The following is a 19,222-nucleotide window of genomic DNA, read 5'->3' as shown; positions in this document are numbered from 1 at the left end:
GCCAGTGGAAGGTCAGAGGTCACGCTGAGAGCACGCAGCAGCGCAGGATCCAACCAGCAGATGGCGCCACCACCGCCTCTCGCACCGTCTCCGCTGGCAGAGCGTCTTCCGCTTACATTCCTCAAAGTCCTGGCAGTGTCGAGTGTTTTGAGTGTGTGATTAGAGGCAGTGTTACACCGCGCCCCAGACAGACACAAAGGACGCCGTGCGGCTTAAATAAACACAGCACGCTGTTTGATTTTTGCTGTCCTCTCCTGCGCGTCTGTAAATCAACCCACCTCACAGAGGCTGAAATGTTTGAAACGGCCTCTGGAGTGATGGTCAGCGATGGTATGTTCAGACAGATACAGATACTGCAGCGTTTATCGCGCGCAGGCTGAAGTGTGTTCTGGTGGTGGAGGAGAGAGCAGGCCATGTCACAAGGTTCCTAATCCTCTGAAAGGTCACTACATGTTTGCACGTGGACCTAAAACCCAGCCTCAAAGGGTGAAAGGCGGGTTCCAGCCTTGTAAATATCAGGTTGATGGAGTTGGCCTAAATGACACATTAGTCTTTCTTTTATGCAGCAAACCTTTTTAACTTTTTAGCTAGCTTTTTTCTAACAGTGAACACTGTGCTGACACTGAACAACACAAAGATGATCATCCCCAGGAGCTTTAGAGCAGCTTCTCCCACATGTGTTTGTAATTGAAACCCAGTTTTGTGCAAAATTGCAGAAAAGTCAACAACTGTAAATAAAACTACAAACTCAACATAGTAAATGTAAATGTAAGTAATGGTGTAAAACCCATGATTGTCTTTTATCGATATCTTAACAGCTTTTACACATTTTTCTAATGTTTTCTATTCATAACTATTCAGAAGGGCTTGAACTCACAGCTCTGGTCCTCCTCCACCGAGAGATTTTACACATCAATGTGTGTGTGTGTGTGTGTGTGTGTGTGTGTGTGTGTGTGTGGTGTGTGTGTGTGTGTGTGTGGGTTCATCCGGGTGGAGCAAAGTCATGCATTCTTCCATTACCCTCATCAAATCAATGTTCACTCCTCCTCCATCTACTGTCCCTGTACAGCTGCTGTGTGTGTGTGGTGTGTTTGTTGTGTCCAAAACCAACCCATCGATGGACAGAAAAGACATTTGATCAATACAAACTGGGACAATCAGTCTGTCTGATGCCGCTGGTCTAAAAAGTCGGGAACATGACAGCAGGTGAACTTATTTCTGTTTACGTTTTTCACAAACAGAATAGTTTTTAGAGTATTTGTTTTGTTAAATTGACATTTTCAAAGTTAATCATGTGTCAATGGTGCTTGTTATGTCTTAATCATAAACATAATTATTATTGTTTATAAAGGAATATGTAGAGGAATGACCTGAACGTTGGATGAAGGCGGGACTCGTGCAGCCTGAGGCTGATCTCAGGCACTGAGGTGCCTTTAACAGGCACTTACCCACAGATCATCCAAACACGCCCTGTTCTGTGTCAACCAGACACACAATGCCTCCATGCCACAACCCCGTTGTCATGACTACCCCGGGCAAAACAGCACAGGCTGCAGGTTGCTAGGAAACGTGACAGTTTTGTTTAAGGGATGCGGATGGTGAGAAATTAAACAAATTGATATTGGCTCAATATTTGAACACTAAAATAATAGATTTTATCAATATAAAACTTGAAAAAGCATCATTAATCAAAATAAATATGTATTCTGATTTTAAGGCAAAAAACCCTTTATTCTTTACAATGCTGAAATGAAACCAATAGAAAGCTCAGGAGAACAGCTCTCCGTGGACAAGGTGGAAATGACAGGACGTCTCACGCGCACACACGCACACACTTTAACACTCATCTCACTGGAAACGACCCTTACAGTCATTAGTCACTGACACCACGCGGTGAATCAGGACGGGGCTTTTCTCACCGATCGGCGGCCTCTGCCCCCGACGGTCTCCGCCGCCGGCTGCGTCCGCGTGACACGCCGCGCACGCGCTAATTGCGGAACCTGCGTCCACGGCGTCGCAACCAGCGGGACGTGCCGCGGGTGCGGGGGCCGCGTGCACCTGACACACCTGCTGGACGCGCGTGCTCAGAGGACGGCCAGGTCGTGGCAGCTCTTCGAGCGCACTTTCACCACCGCCATGCGCTGGTTGTTGCGCGCCACCAGGCGGTCCAGGAAGCGCCGCGCCTTCTGCGTGAGGCTCTCTTTGCGCTTGTACACGGAGTGCTGGCGCTGCACGGCCTCGCTGCCGTCCCGGCGGAGCCGGATCTGCCGGACCACTCCTCGAACAGCTCGGCCACGTTGTGCTGCAGAGACGCCGACGTCTCTATGAACTTACAGTCGAACACCACGGCGCACGCTCGGCCCTCTGGGAGACAAGACACGGTGGAAGAGCGAAGTGAGTGAGATGACGTCACGGGGGTCGCTGTGACGTCTGATGCCCACCTTCCACAGCAACTTCTCGGGACCGGACCAGGTCGCTTTTGTGGCCGACGAGGATGATGGAAGGTTTTCGTCCTGACGTGCGCGTCTCATGTGATGCGCAGCTCGGCGGCGGAGTCAAAGGTGGAGCGGTCGGTGACGGAGTAGACGATGACGTAGCGCTCCCCACCTTCAGACAGTCGTCTTGAGAGGAGCCATCCTCATCATCATCATCACATCATGCTGGACAGAGAGAAAGACATGATTCTGTATGAACATGTAACCACCGAAGTTGTCTTTCACACACACACACACACAACCACACACACACACACACACACACACACACCCACACACACACACCACACCACACACCCACACACACTCTGTACCACTTGGTGTTCTCCCAGGTCCAGGTGTCCATAAGGATGAGTGTGGTTTCTCTCCATCCACTGTCAGCGTCCGCTCATATGTGTCGTCTGTAACACGCAATGAAGAAATGTCAGAAGGAATGTGGTCACAAGCAAAAGTAGCAAAATGTTGAAGCTAGTAGGGAATTGGACTGAGGGCAGATCATATTATCCAACAGTTTGGTTGAAAGAGATAAATTCAAAGATGAAGAGACACAAAACCTGGCAACAACGTGACAGCAAAAGTAGTAACAGAGTAGAAAACAAAGTCACAACAAGTGAAACATGTAAAAGACCACTATCAGACTGTCACTGATCGATAGCGGCTGTCAATCACAGCCTCAGCCCAATCAACACGTGACATGAAGGGCCCATTGATCGTGTTGAGTCAGGTTGTGATGTCAGGACAAAGTCAGCGGCAGCAGCTGCTGATGAAAACGAACACGGTCTCTAAACGCTAAGCTTATCAGGGCGGCCGCTTGTCACCACATCACATTAGGATTCAGACAATCAACCACATCTAGTTTGTGCGTCTCACCTCCAGCTTGCTCATCTATCTGTGATCCCGGCAAAGATTCCTGCCAGGCTGCTCTTTCCACGCCGTGGTCTCCCAGCAGGACCACTCTGTAAACGCCCTCCGAGTCGCTCTGCGAGTCGTCGTCCGAGTCCGAGCTCCAGTGGGCCGGTAGCGGAGGGACTTGTCTCCGGGGTCGTAGGACGCCGACTGTCCCGGAGCAGGTGGCTGCGCTGGGGCCGCGGCCGTCCGGGTCGTCCGGGGTTCTGGCAGGCCGAGCGGCCCGAGTCAAGGACGGGTGGTGGCAGAAATGGGCGGGAGGCGTCGTGTGCTGCCGCGCCGCTGCAGGGGCTCCTCTCTCTCTCTGGGTGTTGAGGGTCATGTTGCTAACGGTGACAACATCAGGAGACAAGGGCCTGAGGGAGGACACGTTCGGATGTAGAAGACTCTCACCCTGAGCCTGGTTCTGTAACGGGAGTTTTCCTCTCCCCTCTGTCTGGTGCTGCTCAAACTCCAGCTGTCGTATCCTGTCTGATTATCTGCTGCTGTTAAGCAACTCATACTGTAACGTCAGCTCAGTTTGTCTATCAGTAGTAACCTAAATGGCACCTTAGTTGAGTTTCTAACCACCACTATTCACTCCCCAGTCCGATCCTGCTTCACTTAACAGACTGACAAAGGTTCTTATAATGTGTAAGAGAGCACAGACTCTCGAACATGACATAAATAATGTGAAGTGAATGAAGGTGACAAGTAGAATAATCGTATTTTTAGGGAAGTTGGAGCTTTTGGAGGATGTTGTGATCAAATAATCTCTCTACTACTATAATTTGTAACATCTACATCTTCAAAATGTCTCATATCAGTTATTGTATTTCATATTCTTCTGATCATAACAGGCTCATGGTCACATGTTACATAGAGCATATGAGTTAGCCAGCCTGTTAACAATGACAGCGCTCTTTAGTATTTAGGTGACATTACTGAAGTATTGTAGTCTGTACAGTACCCCACAAGCAACGTTGTTCACAGGCAGATAGTAACTACTGTATGTAGGTTTTTTTGTATATATTATTACATAAAAAATAAGTTTCACACATACAGTTAAGAATAATGACATCAGGAAACATCATGCAATGATGCAAAGACAAACAGCCACAGATGGACGGACTGGTGACTTACCGTGCTCCCCATGAAGCCCCTGTTTGTGTCCAGCCTCAGTAACAGCAGCACGGAAGTGAACCCTTTCTCTGAGTCTCTGTCAGTGTAACACTACCCCGGTGCCACAGTACCCGCCTGGAAAAAAAGTTCCACAACAGCGTTAAAAATTCAGCAGCGGAATCACAGAGTTATCTACCTCTCTGTGTGTGTTGGTGTGTCAGCGCGACGGCAGAGAAGAAACAGATATCTGAGGAGGGTGTGTGTGTGTGTGTCTGTGTGTGTGTGTGTGTGTGTGTGTGTGTGTGTGTTGCTTCATCAGTGCCGAGGGTGACTTAGTGTAGGAAATTGTGGTCACTTCCTGTTTGACCAAAAACATAAAGTCTGACGGTTCATTTCCACTCTGCTATAAACATGAATGTATTTCATTTTATTCTTGGTGGGTTAGCGGCAACTTTGTTATTATTGTGTTACACTCTGGTGTAAAGGAAAGACTCTGGGAGCGACTAAATTCACTCATTTGAAAGCTAATTGCTCTCAGATGTGTCTCTGCTGTACACTGCAGAGCATTGGACACTGACGGCTACACGCATTTCAGACACACTTTTCCTGATTATTAATTTAACAACCAAATAGAAAATGGCTCATCACTGTACCTGCCTGCTTCATGAGGCTAATTATAAAAAGGTACAGGCATATTTATTTATGAATATTTACAGTCACAAGCTAAGTTGACAGGAGGTCCTCTAAAAAAGTCACATTAGGATTAATTTATTGTAAGTTATAAAGGTGCTTGTTCTGGTGCTGTATTTTCACTTCAACTTTCAGTCATATCTGGATCACTCACATTCTATTATTCTTAATCTCGGTCATGGGTTTCATGCACATGGCTGACATGGAAAATTTGATTATGGAGAGAAACACATCGCTTCCTCTGTGTCAGTGTGGGTGCTCTCCCTCGAAACGTGTCTCATCACAGATGTTTAGAGTTTGTCCACCCCCTCAGTCTGAGGTTTAAATTTAATAGCAGGGTGAGGGTGGGGTGGGCTCCTCCTCGCCCGACCCAGTCACTGAAAGTGCAGATCCAGTTAAAGGCACAGCACCATCACCATGACCACAGTCTGAACCGAGGCCAAGCCTGCTCCCCTGCAAGAGGACCCATGACTTTCATTTCTTTGACTCTCTTTTTTACTTTCATTCAATTATTTCATTTGTCAACATTACACCAGCCTAGAATAATGGTCCATTCACTGGCCTCTGCCCCCCTCAAGATCAGTTAATGTCAAAGTTTCCATCTCTCCCACAAATAGTCTGTTTACAATTCAGACAGTGCAGAATCTACTGTACCATCATAATCTTTTTTTTTTTACTACAACTGGGTAAAGGGCTTTTAAATAAAAATTATGTTATTATTTTATGATTAGCATCACTCTAATATTATTACAGTGCTGCAAGTATCTGTATCTGTGTGTGTCTGTTACTCCACAACCACACGCACGCACGCACGCATGCACGCACGCACACATATTATGCTGAATTTGCAGCATAATGGTTTTTAAACCTTTTCTTGACGTGATGAATTTCTGTCACTGCCCGAATTTGCTCAATTAAAAACGTCTGTGTATTTAAACTATTTGCTGTATATGGTCATGAGCTCACTCTTTTAAACCCGATATTTTATGCGTGAACGTGCGTTTGTGATAAACGTTTAACTAACAACTAACATTTGAGCAGTACTTGTAAAGCTATCTCTACCGCCTCCCGTGGCCATTGAAGGAAATGCAACTATTCACTGCCGGTGAAACCAACAATGCATCTAAAAGTTTTGTTGCTTAGATGCTCAAATGAATGTAAACATTTTTACCTTTTAGAAATGCATTTATTTCTCTCTAACATTGTGACTCATCACTTTGTTCCTCTGCCTGGTGAGGGGCTGGGATGAGACGAGTGCTGAGAGGTGAAGTCATCAGTTTGATTCAGAGGTGAAAAATGACTGTAAAGCAATTATATTAATACCATTACTTTAACATTCTTAATATAAATGTGAGAAAATCCATATCATGAAAACAACATTAGTTTTTTACAAAACATTCATTTTACATTATTTTTTAAAGCTATGTGAAATAACCTAAAAGATAAATAAAAGAAGGTGCAGTGACCTTATTTTATTGATCCCCCAGTCATTTAAATAAGGTTTAATTGCTGTTTAAATTCTTAAAGTAACTGGACTAAAATAAACAGACAACAGACACAGGGTAGGATATCTATATTATACTCACTGGGTGTTATTGTTGCGTTCATATCTTAAGTTAAAGAAGGAAGTGCACGTTTTGTTTCATTGATCGCTACCTTTTCTTGTGAGAGGTTTCAGGTGTTGAAACCTCTAGTTTCTGATCCAAGAAGGAGCCACGTTCTAGTTCTATTTCCTCCTTGTGTTCTGCTTCAAGTCCTGCTGAATTTTCGGCATCAAATTCTACCCGAGAAAAAGACTCGTTTCAGGAGCTGTCCAGCAGCTGCTGCTGAGCGTGGTCCGGCTCAGTCTTGATGGTGAGAACGTGAGCGTTTTGTCCTTCTGAGATCCGCAGTTCTGTGAGGTTTCTGAGGAGGACCAGAACCCAGTGACGCACTTGTAAACAAAGCGACTGCACAGAGCAGGTGACCCAGTTTCCCACCTTCACTACATGTCAAACCTAAAGGATTACAGAAGATCTGGAGAGTGAAACGCTAAATTTGATTCTCACCTCGTCTGCTACTCTGAGGACGCAGCAGACTATGAGCAGAACTATAAGAACCAGCAGCAGAACAATCACAGATATGAAGAGGAGGTCAAATGTCTCCATCGCAACTATTCTTCAACCGCTGGGGGCACGAACAGGCTCTGCTTCTAATCCTACACAGGCATTTACAAAGAACCACAGATCAACAGCTAATAAAACACGCTACAGAAATATTTAATATTACACAAACTCCTCTGTAGGAGATTCAAATTTAAACACCTACAAAGCTCGACATACCGGCCTGTGCGGGTGAGTCCTGCAGTTTGGGAAAGCAGTTTGAACCCTTAACCGTCACACATTCTTGGAAAGTTTAAAGAAATCAGTCTGTGTTGCTGGGTGTTTGAACCAATCAGAAAACCTGTTAGATAAACAGCACCGGGCTCATGTTCTGTGGCCTTCACCGACACGGCCGGCACCAAGGAGCTTGTCCATCGGCTGTTTATGCTGCACGTACGGCCGCTTCACCACAGCGGCCCACAGAGCAAAGCTCCACTCCTCCAAGGTCGAGATAACATCGTGGTCGGACGGATCTGCACCGAGGATCTGATTCACAAAGTTCATTTTATTATTTGTGACCCCAGTCAGTGCTGATAATCTACAAACATTAGATATTGGAGGGGAACCGCAATCCAGTGCAGAGAAGCAGAACCCAGCATGTGACCATCACCAGCTGGGTTGTAGTGACGCATGATGCGCTAACTGATGCCAGCGTTTTCATGGATTCCTTAGTGGTGGACACAGAATCTGTCTCCTGAGACGAAGGTGACTGTGACCTTCTCTTCCTGTAGTGGCTTCATGACTGAAACACCTCAGCAACCGTCCAAAATGAATAAAATCCATATTTCAACAGCAACAATGTGCCAGAAAAGACAAACGAGTCCTTGTTTGTGTCTTTTTATAGTCAAGCACATTAAACACAGTGGTCATTGTTATATTAATCTGTAGGATTACAATCCAGTATCATTACTTACAAGCAGATTTTACCTGTTGGAGCGAATCCAGTGAATAAATAATGTCTTTATTACAGCGCGAGGATTAAAAAAAAATGACGTGGAAAAAGTTTGAACCTGGAGAGAATTCACGCCGCTGGCTCTCGCGGTATGTACATAGCTACGCACGCGCTAGACGGCGCCGTCGCTGTTGTTGTGTCTCCGCCTGCTCACCACTTCCCACAAGCTGCTGCAAAACCAGTGCAAGCCAGCGAGGCCACAACATCGGCGAACATAGCCCTCCCCAGCCCATAGAGCGCTGAAGGTCGACTGCCCACCGAACCGTCCACCTACGATAGCGGCCACTCCAGGACAGACCTGTGGTCCACGCTCTCGCCTCCTAGTAGCTCGTGGCCACCTGCAGGGGGACACGCGCCGTGAGCCGCGAGCCGTCATCGCGAGCGCGACCGTCACCGGCCGGACCTCGATGCGTCCAAATGACGTTACCTTGTTGGTAGATCAGAGAGAGGCCGGAACACCCTCAGGCCGCGTGAGTGGCCACAACCACCTCGGAGCGGTGGCTCATCCCTGTGAAACAGACAGCAGCTTCAGTGTGGGGGCCACCTGGCAACCGCGTCGCACAATAGCAACATCGGGTCTCCTCGCACCGACAGCGTCCACGCCCGGCGATGCAGCAGTCGGGCCTCGGCGATGGTCTCAAAGTTGGCCCCCCCACCATGGCGTAGACGCCCTCGCCGCGTGAGCCCGCCACCCCTGCTGCTTGGCGATCTCCATCGCTAGGCAGCGCAGGCCTCTGTCAAGCAGGGAGGTCCATGCGCGACTGAGGTGAACACAGAGGATGAGGGGGAGGTATGGAGGGTCTGGTGAGGGACAGTGTGCGGTCGGGAAGGGTTCAGGGAGGGAGTATCTGACTGTGATCTAATAGAAACAGAACAAGAACTATAAAACGATAGAAATATGGGAAGGTAGTGCCGTCCTCTATTCCGGACCTGCGGACAAGAACCCAGCGGTCAACGGGCGCGCGCGTGCCGAGCGGCGGTTGCCGTTGGCGACCCGGCGAGTTACTTGTCGTCGTTGGGCCCGTGAGCGGTTCGGGCCGACCAGTCCGGGGAAGTTAACGTGGTCCTTGATGATCATGATGTCGCCAGGTTGGAGGCCGTCAGCGAGGGATCCCGGCGCGTGGTTCGATCAGAGTGTCCACTCCCATCATCTTGAAGACCCGGATTGGAAACGTCGTCTAACAGAAACACACCATTAACTCGCCTTGAATCCTCAGTCGGTCACCTAAAGTCTGGACTATGCGCTAATCTCTTCTCGTGACTGGCAGAGCCTATCCAGGCTGGAAGCTTGAATAAACAATTTAATCACTGGAAAAAACAACAGTCTGTGGTTGGTGAGGTTTGAAACCAGCCTGTGCTTAGATCCAGTCCCTTCTACTCATCCCAACAAGTACTGTGTTGTGTGTGTGTGTGTGTGTGTGTGTGTGTGGTGGTGTGTGGTGTGTGTGTGTGTGTGTGAGAGAGAGAAAGAGGAGAGAGAGAGACAGACGAGAAGTTATATACAAGAACACAATAGCAGCATTGAAGCAGCTGGTAAAAGCCTGCATGTGACCAGAGCCATGTGGAATCCCAGCTCCCAAATGTGAACCGGTCTAATGCTGCTGATTGAAATCATACGTGGATCTGAGAGTGTTTTAGCGTTTCATGTTGAGAGTAAGACTAAGTTAGTGGGAATGAGTGGACAAGATATGTGTGTATGTGTGTGTGTGTGTGTGTATATATGTGTGTTTGTGGGTTTGTATTATGTTGTATATGTTGTGTGTGTGTGTGTGCGTGTGTGTATATATGCGAGTGTGTGGTTGTGTGTGTATATATGTGTGTGTGTGTGTGTATATGTGTGTGGGGTGTGTGCGTGTGTGTATATATGTGAGTGGTGTGTGTGTGTGTGTGTGTGTATATGTGTGTGTGTGTGTGGTGTGTGTGTGGTGTGTGTGTGTGCGTTTGTGTATATATGTGAGTGTGTGTGTGGTGTGTGTATATATGTGTGTGTGTGTGTGTGTGTGTGTGTGTGTGTGTGTCTACCTTGCAGAGCGAGTGTCCTTCATACATGTGGAAGCGTCCCTGCACACGCACGTCTTCCCTTCAGCTCCCCGAAAACCAGTCGGCCTGCGTGACCCTGCACTGCAACACACGCAGCCGGGATCAGACTCATATCAGCAACACCCAGCCGAACATTCTGAACAGTCTGACAGTAACGATTACTGCTTTGATCATTTCTGACTGACTTTTTTAATTCACAGTACTGAGTGTAATTTATATTCAACCCTCCCCTGAAAATTGGCGTTAGTTTGCTATTTGTTCCCTCCTAGATGTAAGTACTCCAAAACCATTGTAAGGAAAGGCTGGGATTAGATCAGGTGTTAGCGGATTGATTTACAGAGCAGAAATACTGAAAAATATTATGGATATGGACATGGTAGAAACTGAGACCAATTCAAGAAGCCTCACTGAGAGAGAGTGGTTATGGTTCCTGTCGACAAGCTCAGCAGCTTACTCAGGTTTTTATTAGTAACCTGAACTCTGATTGTGAAAAAGCAGTTTCAGAAAACTGATGGAGAAATCGTTTATAAGTGAAGAGTTGCAGCCGGGACATCACTCAGCTCTGATTCACTGTTGTGTGTTTGGAGGATGACGTTGCTATGTCGATGCTGTGACTCGGGTTGCTTCACCAGTGTGAACGCAGCGTTGGCTAACACACACACACACACACACACACACACACACACACACACACACACACCACCATACACACACACCGACACGCCATCACACACACACACCACCACACAATCACACACTACTAGATCTTTACTCTCAGACACTGATTTCCATTACATTACCATTCACACACTGACTCCATCACCACAAACTAAGCGTACCTGTGCTCTGAGGGAACCCGATGTCGGAATAACGAAGGAGTCCTGGCACTTGAGGGTGTCACAAGCATGCCCATCCAGAGCCACAGATGATGGCCACCTGAGGACGGTGCTGCGTCTGGGACATCAGCCAATCAGCTGTCTTCTGGTATTCATCATGGCTGAAGAGAAACAAGAGGGGTTTCTGGTGTAAAACCTATTGCGTTGTCCTTAAAGGCCAGAGCATCAGTAGCAGCGTCACTGCAGGCTGACTCATAAAGTTCACTTGGCTTCAAGAGGTCATTTAAAGTCAACCAGAAAAACATTTGCCTCAAAACTTGTTTTTTACTTTAAAGCCACCATGTAATCTTCCTGTTCGGTCCGCCTGTGTCTCACATGACGGAGACAGAACCTGCCTGTCGTCTGAAAGTTTGGCAGACAGGCAGATACAGTTAGTGGAGTGGAACAGGGCGTAGACTTACCGATCTGTTTCCTTGCTGTGCATGATGGACGGACGAGGGTGACGATGATGAAGATGACGAGCGAAGCAGAGGGACCTGAGTTCTTCTCAGCCGCCTGCGCTGACCCCGTGCGTATTTGTGTGAGAGTGCGCCGGCTGATGCTGACTCGCCTACATATCCACCACCGTCACATGCTCCTGATTGGCCAACAACTCGCCCATTCATCACAGCAGCCAATGACGTCGCAGCGTTGTAGAAAATCGGTGTGAGTTTGGAATACTTTCCAGATGTGTTTAAACGTTTCGCCTGCGTCTCATTATCTGCTTTAGCAGCGCGCCCCCCCTGACGGGAACCCTTTCCCTCTCATTCACAACATGAACAAAAGGGTTATGGTCCAGTTTGTACGTGTGCTGTCTGTGAGAGAAACATAGAGCGCTGAAGTCATTAATGCACACATGCCGGGCATATTTTTACATCAGCAGTGGCTGATGGTTCTCTCCAAACCGTTCCTGCTGAGACGACACCAAGCAGCCAGGCTCCAACATGGAGCCATTAGGACGCATCACTTTGACAGACCAATCCAAGGCTTTCAGATCAAATGTTACTGAGGCTTGAAAAGTATTTTATCAGACATCTCCGCTTTAATACTGCAGCACAGCTGAGATGCGTCTTAACAGGCAGCAGCCCGTTGGTCAGGCCCGTTTTGATTAAAACCCAACATCAAGTCTCATGACCGCTCACACTCATGTGCTCCCTGCTGCTCCGATCAGCTGCCGGTAACGAGGCTCATGTGCTTGTGATGGGCTCGGGCCGGGGCCGGGCCGCCATCCAGCACGCGCCAGGTATCACCGGGCGGAAGCGAGAGCCGACGCGACCCAGTGTGAGGATCCAGATGAGAGCGAAGACACTAGGAACCGAGCGCTGACTGCCTGAACGCGCTCCTCAGTCAGTTCTTTGGTCTACATTAAAACAGATTGTTGAGGATCCGTCTGTCTGCTGCGTTCATTAGCCCTTCATTAGCCACCATGTGTTTAACATGAGCCGTGTGGAAGCTGCTTTAGGACTTAATGGACAGAGCACAGCTGCTTGTTAGAGACACTGATCTACTGATGTTAAACTCTCTGTGTGTTAAAAGGGGCATTCATTAGAATAAAACAGGCCATTACAACGTGTTACTGAGGATCTGCATCATCGTCCGCAGACTTCATGACAGCGCGGCCCGTCTGCTTATTGCATACTCGCTTCTCTATGAATTTGTCCCGTTTGACTTTAGGCCTTTGTGTCACATGCTGGAGGGTCACTGATGCTCGGCTCTGTCTGGGCTACGCTCTGTACTCTGCTAACGCTCCACGTTACTGCATTCCTCCACCTCAGACAAAATCTGGGAAATGTGACCGCTGCGGATATTGGCATTCTGAGCGTATGCGCCCCTAGGCAGTCAGTCCGGCTCATCCTTTGCTCCAGCTGCTTCAGCTTTATCAGGACAAACAGCACGCTTGTGAGGCTCGCTCCTGGCCGGCTGTTACAGGGGTCAGTTAATGCTAAAAATTAGAAAACAATTAATAAAACCGTTGAAGAAATCTGGTTATAGCGTTTGTCCTAAAGCAACAGAAGGTAACTTCACATTCCACATTCCAGGATAAGCCCTGGTTTTGCGGCTGGTGAGTCGAATCCTGTCCATCAGGTGGATATTTGCAAAGATGCGCGTTGTGGGTGACTGACGGTCGCCTCAGGCTCAGAGAAGAGCTGCAGCGTCTCTGACGGCCTGCCCAGCGCGCGTCTCAGCGCTAAATGGCGCCAAAGCGTACTTCGTCTGTGAAACAAAGCGAGTGTGTAAAATCCTGAAGCGTCAGAGAATGTTTGGGATTCTCTGGACGCTGATCAGGCGTCTGCTGTTGTCTCCCATTAACTGATGGAGGAAGGATTTCATTTTGGCTGAATGCGACTGAAACGGGTTTTGAGTCTTCGGACCGAGGACATGTCTGAACATCTGCACACAAACCATTTTACAGATCACTTTCCGTCACTAAAAGTTTCTCTGCAAATTAAATGATCAAATTCTAAAAGTGTTAATGCCATTATTGGCATGTTGTGATTTTTTGTGATTTTTGATGATGATGTGTTCAGGGACAGTTGGAAATATACTTCTTATTGCCTGTGCCGTTACAGCTGGTGCACTGCCCTTCACCAATCCTCCCAGAGCTGCTACAGGAAGAGCACGGCTTCTACACACACACACACACACACACACACACACACACACACACCACACACACACACACACACACACACACACACACAACACACACACACACACACACACAAACACACACACACACACACACACACACACACACACACACACACACAGAGGAATCTGCTCGTTAAATTATTACATGACCAGCTTCAAACTTTTACGCCCTTTAGTTCGTCACGGTAAACTACAACTGTTAATTGAGTCATGAACTCACGGATCCATTTCCTTTGCATGTATCACACGCTCCTTCCCTGTGGGCATGGCAGGTGTGACAGTCCTACACACACAATCAGATGAAGAAAGAATAGTTCTTTTGTGTATTGTAATAACTGTCTGTTCATATCCAAGATGACTCTCTCTGCCTCCATAATTCCAGGTATCTTACGTTTCATTGCATTCATTGCACGCATGTTTCAACTCTCCCTTCCTCACATGTTGCGCCATTTGGCCCAGTATTGCTTGGTGAAACAAAAATTTGCATAAAAGGTTCGACACTTTATGTCGCCCCTGTGTGAACCTGTCTTTGTAATTGCCTCAGAGGCATGAGAATCATTTCCTCTGTTTACAACAAATCTCACTGTACTTCACCACGCAGTTTAAGCTCTGATGAACTGGCGTTCAAATAGGGTAATGGGCAAACGCTCAGCAGCTACTACCACAGGCATGTGGCAAACGCTCTCTGATCAGCAGCTGAGGTCCAGTCACCTTGACGGAGGAGGTGAAGGGGATCCGAAGTTTCTTCTCCGTGCGATCGGTGAAGAGGGTGGGGGGTCGAAGCCTTGACCTCCCAGGGCTGAGGGGAGGGCTGGGTGTTGGCATCAGGAGCCTCACCTGTCAATCACATAAGAGAGGCAGCCACAACTGTCAAATGCCAACATAATTACCTCAGCGAGGCCTGGGAGGAGTATTCACTTAATTAAATTAGTCCTGCCATTGTGAAAGGGCCCTGTAGTCTGTGTGTGTTGTACCTTCATGCGGTTTTGTAGGCCCAGTCGGTTGACCTGGACTCAGTAAAGGTCTCCAGCCGGTACTGCAAACACAGTAAATGATGAGCAGCGTTATTAGGAGGTGCACGTGTTGTTACAGGAACATAACGTCTTTAATTCTCAAACCACTTATCACTCTCATTAAGCGTCTCATTAAGCAGATCACCCGGTACGTGTTGTGCGGCTCCATGCTGGGTGATGACTCCCTGCTCAGCCGGGTGAACTGCTGTAGCAGCAGTGAGACGACGCAAAGTCCTTGAAGGCAGCACGGGCCGCATCCTCGGACAGGGGAGGGGATGCTGCCACGCAGAGACACGTTACGGATTTGACCAATATGAGGGAATCGCAGACTGAGCTCAGCACCTACCTCCAGTCAGTGGGCACAGAGCTGGCTTCGGGGGGCACTATGGGCGCCGTTGGCATGGGGGGGGGCAGATAACCTCCTGCGGGCAGCAACAACACACGTTAACTAGCTGCGGCAGCATGGATGCTGCTGCAGAGCGGGCCGCGTGCGGCGCCTACCTGCCACGTTGCCGTTAGTTAGTTGGGCATGTTGGTGGGCATGTTGGTGGGCATGTTGGTGGGCATGTTGGTGGGCATGTTGGGTGCATGGGCCCGCGACGGCGGCAGGGGGATACATAGCTTAAAAAAAACAGGAAACGAATAATAAAACAAGTTTTCAAGCTGCAGGGACACGAGAAGATCTTAAAAAACACAGTTGTAGCTAGCGGAGTAACTATGATTGGCAGTAAATATACTCAGAACAGCATTAACGTGGGTTTTAGTTACTAATGGTAGGTAATCTGTCTTTTCACACAGATCAGGCACGTTGGATGAGCACGCCGCCTACCTGCTTCCCGGAACAGGTCCTGCGTAGTTGACGGCAAGGTTCCAGCAGGCGGGGGATACTAGCTGGAAAGAACCAGGACAGGAAACGGGTCTTATGTCTAGTCTCTCGTTTGCCACAAAGACTGGATACAGGGGAATAAGTGTGTTTTGTCCAACTGCACCAAACGCCATCAGCCAAATACATTAGAGATGCATCAGGGAGATAATGTGCCTCAAGCTTCGTTCACAGGCTCCCGGGCGTCTCCACGTTCATCTCCAGCCTCTTTAATTAAGACGTGACATTTGATATTTGGCTGCCATTTTGTTGCCCTTACATAGTATTTGCATGTTACAGTAGAAAATGGGCAGCACAAAAAACAGTTTCCACGTGTCAATTCGTCTGAAATGTGGTCGCCCCCCCCGCAGCTGTTCCAGTAAGTCACTGTGGTCTAACACAATCCAGAGGAGCTGCAGAGGAAATCTGAAACCTCTCACGTTCAGTTCTTAGGAACCAGAATAAGAGGAGTGCTGCCTCAGGGTGAATACCTTCACATCCCCCGTTTACACTGCAGATTCACTGAATCCCACTGATACAAACCCTACTGTGAGTGTAGGTCATCCTTCACCACCTCACAGAATCCCACCACTGGTCACTTCAACCAACAGCCTGCGCGTCTTCAATCAGGGCTGTGTTTTAGGAACGCGCATGTTCACCTTCATGTTGTTATGAACAGAAGAACCCTCTGACTTGGGTTTGTCACAGCTGACACCAGAAGCGGGTGACAGTCTGCATTTCTTGCACTGTTTCATCTTGGCTTCACGTCATCCACTTCACACCGGTGAGAGAGTGAAACCAGCCACTTCAGTGTCTTTGAAGAGGACACACCGCGTGGGTGTTTTGTTTTAAAAAACCCTTTAGTTTCTCTTATTTGTAACTTAGATATTTGTTCTGTGGCCTCATCTGTGAATTGCTTGCAATAAAAGCATAGACTAAATGTAAAGCAGATGAGGAAGAGGAGACGAAGATGAAGGTTAAACAAGGGGGTGACATAATAAAAGGAGGTAGAAGATGAAAGGAATGAGAAAGTTATTAACAATGCTATAATGAAAAGATGGGAAGGAACGAGTTTTATTAAAAAAATTAGTTTCATTTCTTCTAGTAACATTTTCTAGTTTTTTTAGTAACATTGTTTTTAGAGTCTGTGGAAGACGATCAATCAGATTTAATCAATTGGACTTTGGATGCGTTTGATGGATTTTTGACAAACATCACATGAATATTACATTCAATAACGCTGCTTCAACCTTCTCACATTTAAATATGTGCAGACCAAATGCATCAGCATTATGCGCCAACAGGACTACAGCACAGCACTGGACTTCCTTCACAAATCTGCAGGACATCCTGAGAAAAAGTGTTGCGTTCAAGTCGAAACCGCTAAAAACGCCTCGCAGCGTGTGATCTGGTGGTGTTTTTTTGGTATGAACGGTATGTGTTTCGCTGCTAAAAATGTAGTGTCGCTCATCCTGCAGCAGCTGCTCTTGGGTGGTGGTCCGCTCACTTCGTGATGATGTCCGTGTGAGTCGGGTCCTACCTGAGGTGTTCATCCTGCTGCCGCCTTGAGCAGTCACGCTTGTCAGCTCGACGTCTGGTGAAAAAATGAGGGCAGTGTAGAAGATCGGCTGCGCGAATAGAACTAAAACTGCCTTGGCGTGTCTCGCAGGCCTAGGAGCAAACTACAGTATGACGTCAGCCGCGGGCGCGGCGCCAGGGCGGCTCTTAGCCGGGGTGGGGACGTCCCCTGGAGGGAGGGGGCGGGGTGAGGGGCAGGCTCTGTCCGCGCGCTCATTCCACTGTAATTGCTGGAAAAACAAAAGTCGGCGGAAGGAGAAGTCCTGCCCCTCCTTGGGTTCCAGTGTCCGGATGGGACGCGAGGATAATTAGAACCGGCCCAAAAGCGCAGGGAAACGGGTCATTTATTAGTAAACCGACGGCCGAGCGGCTTAAGAAGGTCACGCTTCTCCCCATAACGCGCACGGGACACCTCGTGCGCTCGGGTCCTGTCGGATCCGATCGGGCCGAGCTCAGACTTGTAGACGCGCGCACACACGTGGCCGAATGATCGCGCGTGAAGGCGCGACAACTACGCATGTTTGTGTAGTTAGATTTTCGCATCGTGTTGCAAAACTGTGTTTTCACACAGAACTAGAGTTAGTTTTAAAAGTGCACGCGGGAACCTCATACCACAGCCTGCGCAACTACAATCACTTAGCAGGTTTTATTTTGGGAGGTTCCAGTTTTTTTTCACTTTAGTATCTTGATCCAAAGGAATGTGAGCTATTTCCCCCACAGCTGAGCCGATACTACAAAAAACAACTCCTCAAAAGGAGCACAATAAATAAGCATTTATCAGGTTTTAGATCTAACAGTCACGTTTCCATTGGATTTGTTGAAAGCAACATGTGAAACAAGCCTGTTTCGTTTTTAGGAGCATCAGTTTCCGGAGACCTTGCGTGTGTGTGAATAAAACGGGGGGTTTCTTGTGAATGTAACGGGCTCAGACCTGTCAGACGAGCTCGGTTCGGGTTTCGGGTGGGAGGAGTCATTTCACAACAGGCAGCAGCTCTCGGACCACTCCCGTCCGTTCGCCGAGCCCCCTCCTCGTGCTCGCGGCGGTGCTGGCGGTTCCTTTGTTCTGCAGGTTCTTCACATACTTCATAGAAAGAATCTGAACCCCCCGGGTCTGTTGTTCTGAGCCTGGGGGATCAGCCGCTATTTGCTCTTCTAAGATATTTCAGATGTTTCTGTGCCACTGACTGAGACTCTGCTCAGAAGCACATGAACAGACAGTCCCTTTAAAGGCCCCTCAGGAAGGAATGTGCAGTACAGTGAATGGGGGCCATGCTGTCTGCGCCCTATTCTGCCACACATGGTGTTTATTAGGATTTATTATCCCATTCATTCTGTTACTTGTTTTCAGGAGTCATGGAGGTGGTGCAGTGGAATAAACGAACCTGGAGCCTTTGTTCCCATATATTTAAATCAGGAGTCCCAACAACTGTAGGTTTGCATAAGAAACAGAAAGACATTCACTTTAAATGTTCACATTTTATAGCGTGATAATAATTAAAACAATGTCAGAACTACGGTCCACAGATCTGAACGGTGCTAAATCTGTCATTTGAATCCACTCCTGCGCTGATCTGGGTCCGACCTAATCTGAAACTGATACTGGACCGTAAAATAACGAAATCCGTAGAAAGTGACGTCAGATAAGTGTAAGAAAGCAATAACATCACACTGAACACAACCTGTCACATTCAGTATTTGCAAGAAGCAAACTTCATGAACGTGATGAAGAACATGAAGGAGAGAAAAGCCCAGTGTGATGCAGAAAACAGTGACAGAGATGCAGATCTGCTGCTCCGCTGTAGAATTAATGGCCAAAAAACATCTGCATACAAGTTTTGTTTATTCTAAAATCTACTACAAGTCTTCTCTAGGCTAATGTTTATGTCTGTCATTAACTCAGAAATTAACTAGATTCTG

The 19,222-nt window shown here is 47.8% G+C and overlaps 2 pseudogenes; both read right to left on the bottom strand.

Moving 5' to 3' along the window:
- Positions 1 to 2,084: 2,084 nt before the first annotated feature.
- Positions 2,085 to 3,723, bottom strand: LOC114855328 (GTP-binding protein REM 1-like; annotated as a pseudogene).
- Positions 3,724 to 6,994: 3,271 nt separating this feature from the next.
- On the bottom strand, positions 6,995 to 11,645 carry LOC114855421 (purine nucleoside phosphorylase-like; annotated as a pseudogene).
- Between the last annotated feature and the right edge of the window lie 7,577 nt (positions 11,646 to 19,222).

Source organism: Betta splendens, chromosome 5, assembly GCF_900634795.4.
Source record: "Betta splendens chromosome 5, fBetSpl5.4, whole genome shotgun sequence".
NCBI classification, from domain to species: Eukaryota; Metazoa; Chordata; class Actinopteri; order Anabantiformes; family Osphronemidae; genus Betta; species Betta splendens.
Note: the sequence above shows the minus strand (reverse complement) of the source record. Positions and strands in the feature narration are given on the sequence as shown.